This window comes from Felis catus, chromosome C2 (genome assembly GCF_018350175.1).
Source record: "Felis catus isolate Fca126 chromosome C2, F.catus_Fca126_mat1.0, whole genome shotgun sequence".
NCBI classification, from domain to species: domain Eukaryota; kingdom Metazoa; phylum Chordata; class Mammalia; order Carnivora; family Felidae; genus Felis; species Felis catus.
Window position 1 is genome coordinate 141,041,282 of NC_058376.1, and position 15,792 is coordinate 141,057,073.

The 15,792-nt window shown below is 42.4% G+C and overlaps 1 protein-coding gene across 11 annotated transcripts in view; it reads left to right on the forward strand.

The window, feature by feature from the left end:
- The window catches only part of RARB (retinoic acid receptor beta), a 769,461-nt gene that overhangs the window by 25,980 nt on the left and 727,689 nt on the right, over positions 1 to 15,792 (forward strand). For 7 of the 11 annotated variants that reach the window (XM_045037693.1, XM_045037694.1, XM_045037692.1 and 4 more), the window contains exons 1-2: positions 12,930 to 13,083; positions 13,186 to 13,261. The gene's annotated coding sequence lies outside the window, so the exon portion shown is untranslated. Of the gene's footprint in view, positions 1 to 12,929; positions 13,084 to 13,185; positions 13,262 to 15,792 lie in introns of those variants that run through there. The other 4 variants (XM_023260626.2, XM_045037698.1, XM_011286272.4 and 1 more) reach the window with 1 other exon arrangement.

A 15,792-nucleotide genomic window follows, 5' to 3' on the forward strand; every position in this document is an offset into this window, starting at 1 on the left:
ATTTGACTGCGGGGTGGCTTTGGGTAAATTAATTAGCTACTCTGTCTCGAATTCCCTAATCTATAAAATGGGACTAACCACAATAGTTATCTCCTGGGTTTTGTGGAGTAAATAAGGTAGTGGATGTTAAGGGTTTAACATAATATCTTGAACATAATATGTGTTTCGTTAATATTAGCTATTAATATTTTTTTTTTAATTCCAGGAGAATTGGTATCTAGTTCAGGGAATCCAAAGAAGACAGGATAGGGTGTGTGACTTTATGTTCCTGGCAAAAGTGAAGTGGAGATAGAAAATGTGACAGCAGCGGGGCACCTGGGTGGCTCAGTCAGCTAAGACTCCAACTTCGGCTCAAGTCATGATCTCACAGATCGTGGGTTCAAGCCCCGCATCAGGCTCTGTGCCGACAGCTCAGAGTCTGGAGCCTGCTTCGGATTCTGTGCCTCCCTCTCTCTCTGCTCCTCCTCTGCTCACACTCTGTCTCTCAAAAATGAATAAACATTAAAAAAAAAATTAAAAAAAAAAGAAGAAAATGTGACAGCAGCATTACTTACTTGCAGATGGGAACATGCTGCTTTTTTTAGTAAGCTCCTCAGGAATCGAACCTTCCTGTGAGCCACAGCCAATAAACGCCGCCCGTCATTCGGGAGGTGGAGGAACTTTTGCAAAGGGCAGGAATTTCTAGGTCTGGCTGTAGGCACTGGCCGTGTCCACATGTCCTTAATGGGCTATGGTGGCTTCCCCTGACTGGTTGCAGCCCTGGAGAGACCAGAAGATTGTGCTCCTTAAGCTGGTGCACGTGCTCCTTCGCTGTCAGCGATAGAGTTTTCTGTTCTTGTTGTTGAAGGTAAGTTGTGCTATCCCTTCTGACCAACGAATCTATGTAGGTATGAGAAAACGAACTTTCTTCTCCTATGGTTGACATTGCAAAAAAATTAAAAAATAAAAGGAAGAGAAGGGCATAGAATACAGGCTCAGAGGACATGAAGCCGTTGTATTTATGGATAAGATGCAGATTTAATAGCCTCTTCACGGCCCCTGTATCAGTGCTTCTCTAACATTACTGTGCAAACAAATCACTAGGAGATCTTGGTAAAATATGGATCCTGACTCAGCAGCTCCACGGTGGGGCCTGAGATTCTGCATTTCTAACAAGCTCCCATCTGATTTGGAAGCTGCTCCTCTGGGACCATACTTTGAGCAGCAGAATGCCACATTGCTTTATTGCTGGGGTTTTGTTCTGCTTCCTGAACAGCGCATGGAATAAAAGTAGCCCTTTCTCTCAGAATGGAGAGGAGCTGGGACCCTTTACAACAGGGGTTCACGAAGTGTGAGGCTATGTGCCTCATGGAGGAACCTGTTAGGAAGGCAGACTGTTGGGCCCCTCCCCAGATTTCCCCATCAGATAGAGGGTGGGACCCAGCAGTCTGTTTACAAGCCCTGGGGCTGATTCTGAGGTAGCTACAATTTGACAACCATTGCAAGAGAGCAGCTGACCCTAGCTTTGAAGGATCTGGTGATTAGGTCACCAGCCCTACAGAATGGCTCTAGCCTCCTGGAGCAGGTCTCCTGGTCTCTTTCCGCTCAATTTCAAACTGGTTTCCTTTGGGTTAGGGTGTCCTGGAGGGAAAGGATTTGGCGTCGAGGAAGATTGTTCTTCAGAGTCTTTGCTTTTTGTGAATCCTTACGTTCTTGTTCTGCATTATGTGGGGGCCAAAGAAAAGCAAATGTGCCTCCGAAATAAAGCCTGGGGAATTATTCCACGGTGTGTGACCTCTAAGTGGCTGCGAGTCTCAAGTCTCTGCCGAGAACTCCCTTCGGTGGTGGGATTAGGACCAGTTGTCCAGATTTGCTGGAGACTGAGAGCTTTCCTACAGCCTGGGACTGGGAGTGTTCACGCCAGGCCCCAGGGTCATCCTAATTGTGGGCTATTGTGTGACAATTAGGGTCATCCTAATTGTGCGCTATTGCTGTTCAGCTGGAAAGTGCGAATCACCTGGAGATTTTGGTACAATGCAAGCTGGTTCAGTACTTGCTGGTTGGAACCAAAGAGTGCATTTCCGACGAGCCCCCGGGTAACATCCCACTGCTGCTGTGTGGACCACACTTGAGCTGCAAGGCAGTTTGGCAGCCTTGGGATACAGGGTGGGCCTCTATACGGATAAATCGCGGTGTTCCATAACCGCTTACACCACCGATGGCCTCCTTGGCTCAAAGTCAAAAAGAATTTTGGGGCCATCTACAAGGCTTTAGGATTGTGGGTTTTGCCTGCAAATGTCCGGTATCGACAAATATCCACCTTTCTGAGCTGTGGGTCTTAAACCATCAAATCCAATGATTTGTTAAAAAAATTGTTCTTTTTAAGGGGCAGGTAACTGCCATCGACCTGTGAATAGGACGTTCTCATGCCTCCTATTTTTTTAGTATGTCTTTGAGTGGTACTTAATAGTTTTCCTTGCTTGGGCTGAACATCTGCAAATGACCTGGGGTGGTGTATCTGTCATCTTTGGTCTTGTCTCTGCCTCACAAGTAGTTCATTTGCCCTTCAGTTTACAGCTGTGGTCGACCACAGGATCTTTTGCTATTTGCGGTATTTCTGCTTTTCAGCATAATGAGTTTTGCTTTATCCATATCCTCCTTTACTAATTGCAACACAGCAGCACATTCTATATCCCATCTGTTTCCATGATTGATTGTCTTTTACTTCAGTGTGTCCTAGAGAGTTATTTAAAAAAAAAAAAAAAAAAAAAAAAGCAGGCTTCCGTGTGACCTTTAAGATCATCATAAATTGTCTTTGTCTCTAAGTATACTGGTCTACACATGATGGCCACCCAAAGCACAGGAAATAATTTATCTGATGTTGACTATGTGATTTCTCCTTACTCCTTATTCTGGACAGGCATGCCCTGAGCCTTTTGCCCTGTTAGGTCTTCTTCGTTTTGCTTTTATCCCCTGTAATTAGTATTCTTGTCTACACACTTCATCTTTTCATTTTTGAAGACAGAGAGGTCGTGCCTATGGCAGAGCTTAGTAATGGCTCTCAGGAAGCTGCCGGTCCTAAGAGTTTCTGGTAATGTAGAAAGTTGTTTTGATGCATAGTTAATTCTCATTATTCATGGTAGTTATGGTCTATAAAAATCCCTCAAGTCTCAATTTAGCGAATACTGTACAGTTGCCCCTAGGGGAAAAATAATAGGGTTGGGTTCCTGGTCTTATGGTCACAACATTTTCATCAACTAATTAAATGTGCAATCTTGTGTTACATGTGCTTCTGTTTAAAGACACCTTATTTAATATATATTGTTGATTAATTAACATTGAACTCATGGCCAACAGCACTATAACTCATGCCTGAACAAAGCCTATCTAATATGTGTATTTTCTCTGTGAGGCATTTCCCACCCTTCTTGTCCTTAGGATAGACAGCACATAGCATGAGGCTTGGGAGTCATTTTAAACAGAGAAACTGACCAAAAGCACACAAAATGTGAAAATCATGACACTAAAAAGACCACAAAAAAGAGTATTTGTTTTCTGTGTGAGAGCTGAAACAAAAAAGCAGAATATTACCTGTACGACTTCAGTCGCTAATGTGTATAGGGTGGCCCAGATTTTTCATGGCTTTATCCATATTCACACATGACCATGAACGTGCCACAAGTATCGATTTGGGGGTTACAATTACAAATAAATTCTAGCAAGTAGGCAGGTTCACAAATATGTACTCTGTGACTAATGAAGATTGACTGCACGTTGTCATATAACCATACTCTTCATCGCTGGCTCTGTGTAGTCTATGGAAAGACAAGAATTCATTGACTCTCCTTTCATGAAGGGGGGTAAGGACCTTTGCCTTCAGCCACTGAACGACTGCTGGAAGCATGTTGGTGGAGGCCTGCCTCTTACATAAATAACGATGCATCATCCCCTTGGGAGTACCTATCATATACGAGTACCCAGAGCCCTCATTTATGAGTAAACATGGCATCAGACTTTTGTCAGGTACCATGTATAAGGCACTAAGGCCAGAGCATGGATCCCTGTGTTTTAAGGAGCTTGCAGTCTGTGTGAGAAAGGACGCTCTGATACAATATGGTAAACTCTAAGAGCCTAACGGATAGTGCAGACGAAAGGTGTTAGAGCATTACACAACCACCAAGGGTTGACCAGTCTTTGTCTTCTGTTAGACCAAAGTTCCCCATCTGTCTTTTTACCTTAGGGTCCCGGTGCCTCGCCTATAGTAGGGGTTCAAAATTATTTACTGAATGAATATGGAAGTGTTTGAGCTGGTATTTTAGGGCCTTACAAATACCAGTTTTTCAGACTCCGCTTGATAAATTTCCACGGGAGATCAATAGGTTAGGGATGAGGCTTGAAATTCTGCATTTAGTCCCCCCCCCCTCATTTTATTATAAAAAATTTCAAATATACAGAAAGGCTAAAAGAACTTTACAGTGACTGTCTATATAAGCCATTGTCCATTTTTTACAGTGAACATTTTACTGTCTTTGTTTTTTCCCACACCTATCTGTCCATACCTTCACTGATTCATTTACTCATTCATTAATCTATCTTATTTTTTTTGATGCATTTCAAAGCAAATTGAAGACATCAGCACATTTATTCCTCAATACCTCAGCTTGCATAACTTTAGCTAGAGTTCTGTGTATGTTCCTGGACATGACTTTTTAATTGAAATTGGGTAGCAATTTCTTCATCTGTACAACTATAGGGCTCAGCTAAACTTTCAGGTGAAATTTCTGTGGTTTTGTGAGAACTTAATGTCTGGCTTAGAGGGGTTAGAATGTGGGATAAGTTAAGAATAGCCCCTACGTTTTGAACCTCGGACAAGGAAAGTTTTATCGGAACACAACCATATTCATTCATGTCTAGTAGTTTCTTACCATGCTTTCATGCTGCCACGTAGAGGTGAGTAATTGTGAGAGAGACCATATGGCTTATAAAGGCCAAAATGTGGACACTTGCAGAATACATTCTCTGATCCCTGCTGTAAAGAAATAAAAATTGTTACGCAGACTGGGAGGAACCTGGAAATTAGAAGAATGATAACTGAAAAATTTGGCAGAGTTGACAGAGAGAATGGGATAACCTAAGTTCTAAAGAATTCACATGTAAATGTATCTCTCAGTAAGATTCCTCTCTTAAAGGTATTTTTTTCCTATTCTTTAATTGTAACAGGGAAAAACAGTAGTGATTCAAGGTCCATCGGTCAACTTGTGCTGATGTGTGTTGTAATAAATGGATCTCCGTGGCTTGCTTTCTTTTTTTTTTTTTAATTTTTTTAAATGTTTATTTTTGAGAGAGACAGAAAGAGACAGAGCCCAAGCAGGGAAGGGGCAGAAGACAGGGAGACACAGAATTGAAGCAGGCTCCAGGCTCTGAGCCGTCAGCACAGAACCCGATGTGGGGCTCGAACTCACGAACTGTGAGATCATGACCTGAGCGGAAGTCGGAGGCTTAACCGGCTGAGGAACTCAGGCGCCCCTGTGGCTTTCAATAGCAACTCTGCTTGCCCTCCATAGGTCACCTCTGGTTCTGCTCCATGTGGTCCTGTCTCTGCACTCAGGTGACAGAGCCTCCACCCTCTGGGTCATTGCCCACCTAGTGACAGTGGAGCAAGAGAAAGGGCAAGATATTAACTGACTCTGAAAGCTTCTGCTTAGAAATGACACTTCACCACTTTCGCTGGGCAAAAAAGCAAGTCAGGCTGGTAGCCCTGGATGGTTCAACTGGGCTCTTTAATACTCTTCCAGAGAGAGGAGGCAGATGAACGTGAGCAGTAGTTCACTCTTCCTCACAGGGTCACAGGGTCAAGAGATTCTTGTCGTTGTTTAAAGGAAGTGGCTTCAGGGGCACCTGGATGGCTCAGTCGGTTAAGCGTCTGACTTCGGCTCGGGTCAGGATCTCGCGCTCGCTCTAGGAGTTGGAGCCTTGCATCCAGCTCTGCTGACCGCTCTGAGCCTGGAGCCTGCTTCAGATCCTGTGTCTCCCTCTCTCTGCCCCTCCCCCACTCTCACTCTGTGTGTGTGTGTGTCTCTCTCTCTCTCTCTCTCAAAAATAAACATTAAAAACAATTTTTTTTTTTTAAAGAGAGTGGCTTCACTTTTTGGAGGTGGAGGGAAGAAACCTCCGCAGAGAGCAGGAGGTGTTTTGTGAATCATAACTATCTCCTGCTGTTACTCATTGTAGGGGCAGATTTTTAGCTGGGTTATGTGAGGTTCTGGATCCGCGGGTTGGACCCGGGAGTCCCTACCAGCTACAGTTAACATAGGAATCACCTGGGGAGACAGTGCAGCTTCTCACCAGGAAATGAGGAATGAGGCTTGAAATCCTGCATTTCTAACGAGTTCCTAGGGGATGCTGATGCTATCAGTGTGTGGACCACAGTTTGTTACAACAGTGATTTTCATCACCGGATATTCGAAAACCAAAAAGGGAAGTAGGTGTTCATTAGCAAACCATAAGGCCGCCATTCTGAAATGTTGAATGTTTGTGGTCCGTGTTCAGAGCCTTTCCCAGGCAGAAAAGAGCCAGGTGTTGAGAGACCAGGACGACCTTTGGAACGATGATGAACCGATCACATGCAGTCATGACTGGTGGTAGGGGAGTGAGTAGACCAAGAGGTGTGGCCAGAGAAGACTGAGTGACAAATTTTGAGCGAGAGCAGATCCATCCAGTGACTTTGGCCAACAGCCTCTTTGTAATGGAATGCGAGCCAGAGGAAACCTCAATATACGTTAGTCACAGATGGGACTTCAGAAACTAGCAATAAATATTTTTTTGAGCACTCAGACACAAACAGTAGTTTTGTCAGGATTCCTGCCTTTAGATGGTGGCAAAGCATTCAGTGCAGTTAATAAAAACCATTCAGCAATTGCATTGCTATGCAGGATGTTTCATTTGAATTTCGATTCTCATAAATAGCTTGCTAGTTAAATCTGAAGGGCAGGACTGTAACTGACTATAAGATTTGATGTTCGAAGAGAAAATGTTGGGGTGGAATTGTTCTCTAGAACTTCGGTATTGTCCCTTCAAAGAAACATCTGTAGTTATTAGGAAGAATTGAAGTTTTTTCTTTGTTCTTTCCTCTTTTGAATGACACTGAGAGAAGTATTTTGGCCGTGATTCGCAAGATAAATCTTTCAAATACGTCTTGACTTTTGCACGAATCACTCTTATATTTAGGTTTTGTGTCCCACAGTCTGGCATTGAATTCAGACTACCACCCACTTGCTAGGATTCTATGGGCAAATGTTTACACTCTCTGAGCCTTATTTCTTTATTTGTAAATTATGGATGATATCTTTTTGTGTTAATCATGGGCTAACAATAATCTATTTAGGGGACATTACACAGAGTGGGCACTCAAGGAATGCTAGGTGTATTTTTAGAATTGTGCTACAAATTCAAAATCACTCTTGTTTCAGCATTAGAGTGAACATGTATTTGGCTTTAGGAAAAAAAATAGGCAATGGCAAATATTGGACAGGATATGGAGAAACTGAACCCCTCATACATTGCCGCTGGGATTTTAATATAGTATAGACACTTTGGAAAACAGTCTGGCATTTAAAAAAAATGTTAAACATAGATTTACCATATGACCCAGAAATTCTACTTCTAGGAGTCTACCCAAGTGAAATGAAAATATGTTTACGAAAGGCTTGTGTGCCAATGTTCATAGCAGCGTTATTCTTAATAGACCAAGCAAAACAACTGTCCGTCAACTGGTGAATGGATAGACAAATTGTAATCTATCTATACAATGAACACTGTTTGGCAATAAAAAGGAATGAAGAACCGCGATATGCTACAGCATGGATGAAGCTCAAATAATATGCTAAATGAAAGAAGCTAGACACAAAAGATCACAGACTGTATGATTCCATTTATATAGCATCCCCATAAAAGGCAAATACGGAGAGACAGCAAGTAGATTAGGAGTTGACTGTCACTGGCGGTGGATGCCAGTGGGTAACTGCAAATGGGCTCCAGGCTTCTCTTTGGAAATGGTCTGAAATGAGTGATGCTAAGTGCAGAGCTCTGTAAATTTACCAAAACTCATTGCATCGAACACTGAAACTGGTGAATTCCATAGCATGCAAACTATCACCCAGAAATGCTGTTTTTTAAATAAAGAATGTGTTCATTTTTTTTTTTAAAGATTTTGATTGTTTCTGTGTAGATTCTCATTGTTGCAAGATGAAGACAGTTAGGGAAATGCTTTTTCGCTTTCCGAAACGAGCTGGATTCTGGAACTCTTGTGACTGCTTCAGCCTCCTCAACTCAGTAAGGAAGCCTCTGGTTTTTCAGGACAGCAAGCTTAACCCTGAAACTAATAGCCTGCAGGCAGCAGCTGCGGATAGTAACATCTGAAAACAATAGAAAGTCCAGTCAGTAAATGCAAATCAATAACACTGGCTGATGATTCCACCTAAGTAAAAAGAGATTTTCAAGATGGACTATCTTGACTCTGGCCATTAAACTTCTCATTCACCAGTTCTTCATTAAATGCCTGTCTTAACCAGGGCAATTGAATCTAAGGTATCAGACATTTTTGAATTATGGAGATCACCTACTTCGTTTTTGGCCTTGGGCGCATGATAAAAGGAACTCAATTGAATATTCCCCCCCCCGAAAATGATGTAAGGGGAAGTAATGGACAGTACCTGAAAGATACCACCTTGGAACAACTGCCATGGATGTGGTTACGGAAGCACAAATACATCTAAGAAGACACACTAAGTCCCGTTGTGTTACAATGCTAGGGACGTCACTCAAGCATCATATTTAAGAGCTAGGTGTGTGTTTATGCGTGTGTGTGTGTGTGTGTGTGTGTGTGTGTGTGTGTGTGTGAATTCTCTGACCATATTTTTTGAAAATGGGCATTGCTTGACAGGTAGTTGTAGGACCACGGGTAGTTGTAGGACCATGTGTAGTTGTTAGTTGTAGGACCACATCGTTCCATTATAAATACATAGAAAGTGCAGAGACTTTCACGTTGACAATCTGTTGCTTTTGCAGGGATCTCACTGTGGGCATGCAGTCTTAGCATTCCCCGGGGCATACAGACTAACATATGAACTTTATCAGACTTGCTTGGTGGTAAATGAGCTGAGGAGTCCATAGGAATAGAAGGGGTCCCCAAGTTGCCGCCCAAACGGCAACAAACAAAAACACTTCTTATTTCTCAGTGTGCGGTACAAAGATCACTGGTATGAGAATCACCTCGTGGGGGCAAGAAGTGTGGGTATCCTCTTCAAACGTTAGAAACGTGAGCGACTGTACTCTGCCATGCTCTGTTCCTGGGGAAGGAGCAGTGAGGAAAAGAAGCCAAGGTCCAGGGAGTGTTTGTTCTGCTAAATTGTTCTCCACGTGGGGCACCTGGGTGGTGGTCTGTGAGTTCGAGCCCCGTGTCAGGCTCTGGGCTGATGGCTCGGAGCCTGGAGCCTGTTTCCGATTCTGTGTCTCCCTCTCTCTCTGCCCCTCCCCCATTCATGCTCTGTCTCTCTCTGTCCCAAAAATAAATAAACGTTGGAAAAAAAAATTAAAAAAAAAATAAATTGTTCTCCACGTGTAGGCCCTGAACCGGTAACATCTCCTTTACTTGGGTACTTAGAAATGAAGTTTCTGGCCTCATGCTCAACCTGCCTAACCATTTAGAAACCATAAGGGTGCAGCTTGACAGTACAAATGCTAAGAAGCCCTCTGGGTGTTGGTGCCTGGTGTTTGAGAAGCACTCTTCAAGGGCAGGGTTTCTCAACTTCAGTACTATTGACATTTTGTGCTGGATAATTCTTTGTTGTGGGGCTGTCCTGAGCAATGTAGGATTTTTAGCACACAAGAGGCCAAATAGCTCTCCACCCTAGTTTTGACAGTTAAAAATGTCTCCAGAGAGTGTGAACTGGCCCTTGAGGGCCACAGTCATCCCAGGCAAGAAGCAATGCCTAGGGCCAGGCTGTTCAAAATGGCCTGCTGACTAGCATTGTTACCATCACCTCGATCAAGTCTCTGGGGGTGAAGTGAGGAATCCATGCTCTAAAAAGTCCTTCTGGTGGTTCTGACGCTGCTGAAGATTGAGAACCAGCATCCTCAGGGAAGAGATAAGTACACATGTAAATCAGAGTGATTCGTGTGCTATACGTAAGATCTGTAAGATGGAGTGTCTTGACTTCACCCAGTGAACATCTCCTTTCAGAAGGATAGGGAAGATCGGGAAGGAGGACAGGGTGTTCCCGGGGAGAGGAGGGTTGTAATTTTAAACAATATGGTCACAGAAGGTCTCATTGGGAAGGTGATAATCAAAGAGGGAAAGGAAGTGAGGAGGGAGTGAAGAGAGAATGGGGAAGAATGCTCCAGGTATAAAGAAGTGAAAGATCAAAGGTCCTGGGGCAGGTGTGTATGTAGTAGTAGGTTCAGAGGCTAGTAGGGAGCCCAGCGTGACTAACTGGAGGAGTGTATGAGGAAAGTGGTTAGGAAATAAGTAAGAGAAATAATGAATGAATGAATGAACAAACTTACCTATTTGTGGCTTTGACTTCTGTATATATAAACCGTGGCTTTGAGTATATTCTGTGGTCTTTTTGGACCTCAGCTTTCTCTTCTATAAAGTAGAATTAATAGTTGTCCCCTAAGGTCTGCGGTGAACAATAAAATGCTCAAATGATGGCAGGCTTTGTGAGGGGATCATATACATTTATATTTCTGAATGTCCAGTGCATAGCAGATTACATTGCTTATAGCATGTGATCAATAACTTTTATAGGCATTATAAAAGAAAAACCTGGAAAAATTTAGACCTACCATATCAGAATCTCAGAGACTGGTAATCTACACTTCTAGTGAGTCCCGCCAAATGAGCCTTGACTATGCTATTTTGAGACTCTTTATTCTGCTCATATACAGTATTTGTATCCTGGTCCCCATTAATTATTTGAAATGCCATGGCAGTGGAATTTGCCAGGTGTGAATATTAACGCGTAAGTTTCCAAGGCTTTGCTAAGAAAAGACCAAATTTTAGACCAACATGGCAGGCTCAGGGGATTACGTTGAGAGTCTTTTAAGTCTCAATGGTGAAGCTTCCTGGGGTGAACACGCAGAAGATCACTCCAGGGGAACTGATCCCTTTTTGGTTTGCTCTAGCCAATCAACAATATTAAGAAATACAAATACTTCCCGATTCACTGCGCAATGAAAATAACTGTGAGGTGAATACGGTATTACGTCCACCATGATGTCCCTGCGGTTGGTAAAGTTATATAAGCAAAAGATTGGTTGTAACCAGCTATCTTAAATTTTTGCTTGTTTGCTTTGTGCTCACCTTTCCCTGATGGGTGGCCTGTGTCATTATGCTTTGGAACTTAATATGATAGCCTTGAACTTCTGTAACATCTTTCCTCTTAAACGCTCCGTGTTTGGGGCCATTTTCAGTTTTTAAAAATAAGCTATTCTTCAATATGTTACTCTCTGGTTATTTTGCTCAACCTTATTTGCCTTAGGGAACCTCAGAGATTAAATCTTACCAAATCTTGAAGCTGCGGTGATTTGAACTGCTAAGGTTTTTCTGCCTTAATTTCCCCTCTGTGAGTTCAAGAGGTCAGACATAGTCTGAGGCAACACTTAAGGAGTCTGTGTCTTGAAAAAGCAATTGGATTAGTTGGGTTGAATCTCTTTCTTTTTTTTTTTCCACATTGAAATGATGGGGTGGGAGAGTGTCAAGATGAGGTTTAAATTGATTTATTTGGTAGATGAAATGCACCAAAGCTGAAGGGAAAATGCCTTCTCATTAGTTAGTTACTAAGCTGCACCTGTGAGTTCATGATGACGCCGGGAGTGGACCTGAAAGCTTTTCTTCATTTAATTCTCACATACATAAATATTACAAATTGATTACAATAATGTGTAAGGTGTATGCTCAAGCAATTTAAGGGAGTTAAAAAAAAATCAAGGATGTTGCAGTTTGTCTTCTACTAGACTACATCATTACTTTTAACAACTTCTCATTGCAGGCACATGCACTATTTAATTTATTACGCCTCACATTTCACCGACTGGGGAGCTGAGGGTTCAGGATATTGTGGTCTGCTCCAAAGCTTTCATGGACTTTCACCTTCCAGGATTAGGTGTGACACAGTCCCCAAACTTTTGCTCTGCTATGTGTCCACCAAGAACCGTTTTCAATTAAAGTGGCTCCTAAGATTGTTGGAAAAACTAACGGGCAACCCGTTAAAACTAGAATTTCAGATAAACAACAAGTACATTTTTAGCACACATATTTTCCATGCACTAGCTGGGATATACTTCTCTTTGGGACATACTTACGCTAAAAATATATTTGCTGTTTATCTGAAACTCTAATTTAACTGGCAGGTCGTGCAGTTTTATTTGTTAAATCTGGAAACCCTACTTGCTGCTCTTTGGATTGAGCCTGTTGGACTTCAGGAATATCCAGTGGTGACTGTTAGGCCTCAATCCAAAGGAATCTTGGAGAAAAGTTACTTGGCCTCTCTACCAGAGAGCAATTAAGAGCAATTTGTATTCTCTGAATAAAAGACAATTTAGAACCTAAGACTTCATTTTTTGAGGAAAAGCTATAGTCCAAAGCCATTGTCCTGTTTCCCTAAGATGGGTGAGGCAATCATTTAGAGGGATTTCTCTGTCGGCCCTGGGACTAATTTTATCATGTGAAAAATGAACAAACCAAGCAAATCACAACACGTCTCTTTTTTCTTTTAAATCTTCTTGGGTCTGGGTTACAGTTGAACTTTTTATAGAATCTGCCTTCCGTTTGCTCTGGGGTCAGAGATCCGTTCTACGGGTAGCTGCACTATTAGAACATTCACCTGTGTGAATGCTTTTGCATCCTGAAGTACCTTAGTTACACCTGAGCCCGGTTAATATAAAGCTTAGCACGCAAAGGCTTCTGCCTCATCATTTGCTTTCCTTCCTCCTGGCTGTTGGGGCTTCTGGAGACCGTCTGGCTTGTTTGGAGATTTAGCTAAGGGGATCGGTGGTTTCTCCTCATTGTGACAAGGATACACTTGTCACATCATGGAAAAGGAGGTATCGTGAAGAAGCAGGCAAAGACTTGGGATAATGTCATCTACTTTCTTTTTTTGCCTTGTGTTGTTGAAGACTACTAACTTGAGGTATTTGTTGTTGCAGAATCGTGAATATGACTGGGAAGTGACAGTCGCCCATCTTTCGCACCTAGAGAACTGTCCTCGGGATCTACAGAGAGGTTGGTTCAGATCGCCTTTTAAACTTCTTAATATTCTTGTTAGAATTTACCTTTGGCAATTCCCTTGGTAACCAGTCTTATCTGGCTTTTGGAGTATTTATTTCCATTAATCACTTTGATCCATGGTAACAATTTCTTGCCAGGCAAAGCTCAGAGGAAAGTGTGGGGGTGGTTGTGCCATTTGATGTTGAAATATCTCCTGAAGCAACGTGGTTTGGGGGGCTACCCAGCTTTGAGTCTGTTGAAAAAGGTGGGGAATTGAGTTGTTTGTGGTACAGTGAGGAAGGGATACTGGGGGAGGCATTTTGTGTTCAGAGCTATTTGAGAAAATCTGAACTAAATTTTTCTTACAAGTCCCACGTAGTGATAATAAACAGTTTAACATTAGAAGGACCGCGGGCTTCATATTATTGGACTCACCTGGAAGTGAAACAGGAAATCGATTTCTCACTCGGGAAGATTGTGGTTTCCAACCATGATACTCGGGCGGTCCTAAATGGGATCTAGAATTCTAAATTTTCCTGGTTTTAGCATATCCTACAAAATCCTAAACTCCACTGATATCCGCGTGTTTTTCTCAATTATTACATTTTTTCCAGGGTGAGCTATGCAAAGATAATAACACCTGAAATATGGGCTTTCTATGTTTGGTGTTGGGAATGGGAGGGCTTGAAAGTGGAGATCAGATGTTGGCAAACTTCTTCTGTAAAAGGACCAGATAGTAAATATTCTAGGCTTTGTGGGCCTTATGGTTTCTTGCACTCAATTCTGCCATTGTAGAAGAAAGCAGTTTTAGACAAGATGTAAATGAATTAAGGACGCTGAGATCTAATGTTGAGGGTCACACGTGTCCTGAATTTTTTTTTGTTTCATGGTTTTTTTTAATTAAAAAAAAAATTTTTTTTAACGTTCATTCATTTTTTGAGAGAGCATGAGCAGAGGAGGGACAGAAAGAATGGGTGACAGAGGATTTGAAGCAGGCTCCGGGTTCTGAGCTTTCAGGACAGAGCCCAATGTGGGGCTCAAACTCAGGATCTAAGAGATGATGACCTGGGCTGAATTTGGACGCTTAACTGACTGAGCCACCCAGGTGCCCCTAATGTTTTTTGGTTTTGGCTAGATTTGGCCTTAGGTTGTAGTTGGCCTGCCCCTGCTTTAGATTGCTACAACAAGGCCAGTCTCCTGTGAATCTCTGCTTAGTTTGTACTCGTTAACATTGCAGAAACCTTAGGCTATGCTGGTGTTCAAGTAATGGTTTGCCAAAAAGAACTGGGCCCATGGCAGGGCCATTTGTCCATCATAGTCGGACAACATATCTTCACCTATGCCTTGTGCTAGAAGGAAGGAACGTCCAATATTCCAGACCCCGGGAGCATCTTGGCTGTTCTTTGGTCCCAGCCTGTGGCCTGTCGTCTTTCACCCACATTTAGCTTTGTTTTAGCTCTTAGATGAGTTAGCGGAATGTTACGGAGTTGTCAGCTTGGTAGCTGCTTTTCAACATAGAAGGTCGTAAGTCAGAAGGTTTCTTTTATATATTGTTTCTCTGTGATGAAAGGGTTTGATTCCAAACACTTGGCAAGGATTGTTGAAACCTAGATATGCTTCAACATAGGCAATCTCAAGTGTAAGAAACTAAAAAACTTGTGGACTTCCCATCTTTTATGCTCTGCATATAACTAAATGGACAAATCAACTGGGGCATGATAAATGAACAATAAGAATTCTTGGCTAAAGAAGTAATTGCAAGCAGTTCTTAAATGTTCTCTTAATACCACTGCAAGCTTTCTCTACTCCTTGGATATTGAAAATAAGACTATATGTAAAAATTGAAAGCATCCCTTCCTTGTGTGAATTAGCAATGTGCTGTGTGACCTTAGATAAGTTACTTCACTTCTCTGTGCCTGAGTTAAGTAAAATGAGGAACTTGAGCTGGTTGATTTCAAAGGACTTCCTATGTACACTTAGATAAGATAGTATAGGGTGTAAGCTTTTAATCACCAGGAAGCAGAGAATTATTTTCTTAGCATGGTGATGGGGACTTGAGTTTCTCCACAAACAGTATATTCAAGTCCTAACCCCCCAGTACCTCAAAATGTGACTGTATTTGGAGACTGGACTTTTAAAGAGGTGATAAAGGTTAAGTGGGGTTACATGGGTGAGCTCTAATCCAGGTGACAGTATTGGGAAAAAGGTCTTCAAAGAGGTGATTAACTGAGACCAAGAGGTGGGGCTCTAATCCAGTAAAGTTGGTCTTGTATTAGAAGAGATCCTAGAGGGCACCTGGGTGGATCAATGGGTGAACGGTGCGTGTCTGACTCTTGATTTCGGCTCAGGTCATGATCTCCCCTTTCCTGAGATTGAGCAGCACGTTGGGTTCTGTGCTGACCGAGTGGACCCTACCTGGGATTCTCTGTTCCTTCCCTGCTCACACATGCGTGCTCTACTTCTCAATATAAATTAATAAGCTAAAAAAAAAAGTACTCGGGGTGTTCTAGGACAGAGTAAAGGCCCTGTGAGGACACAGTGAGAAG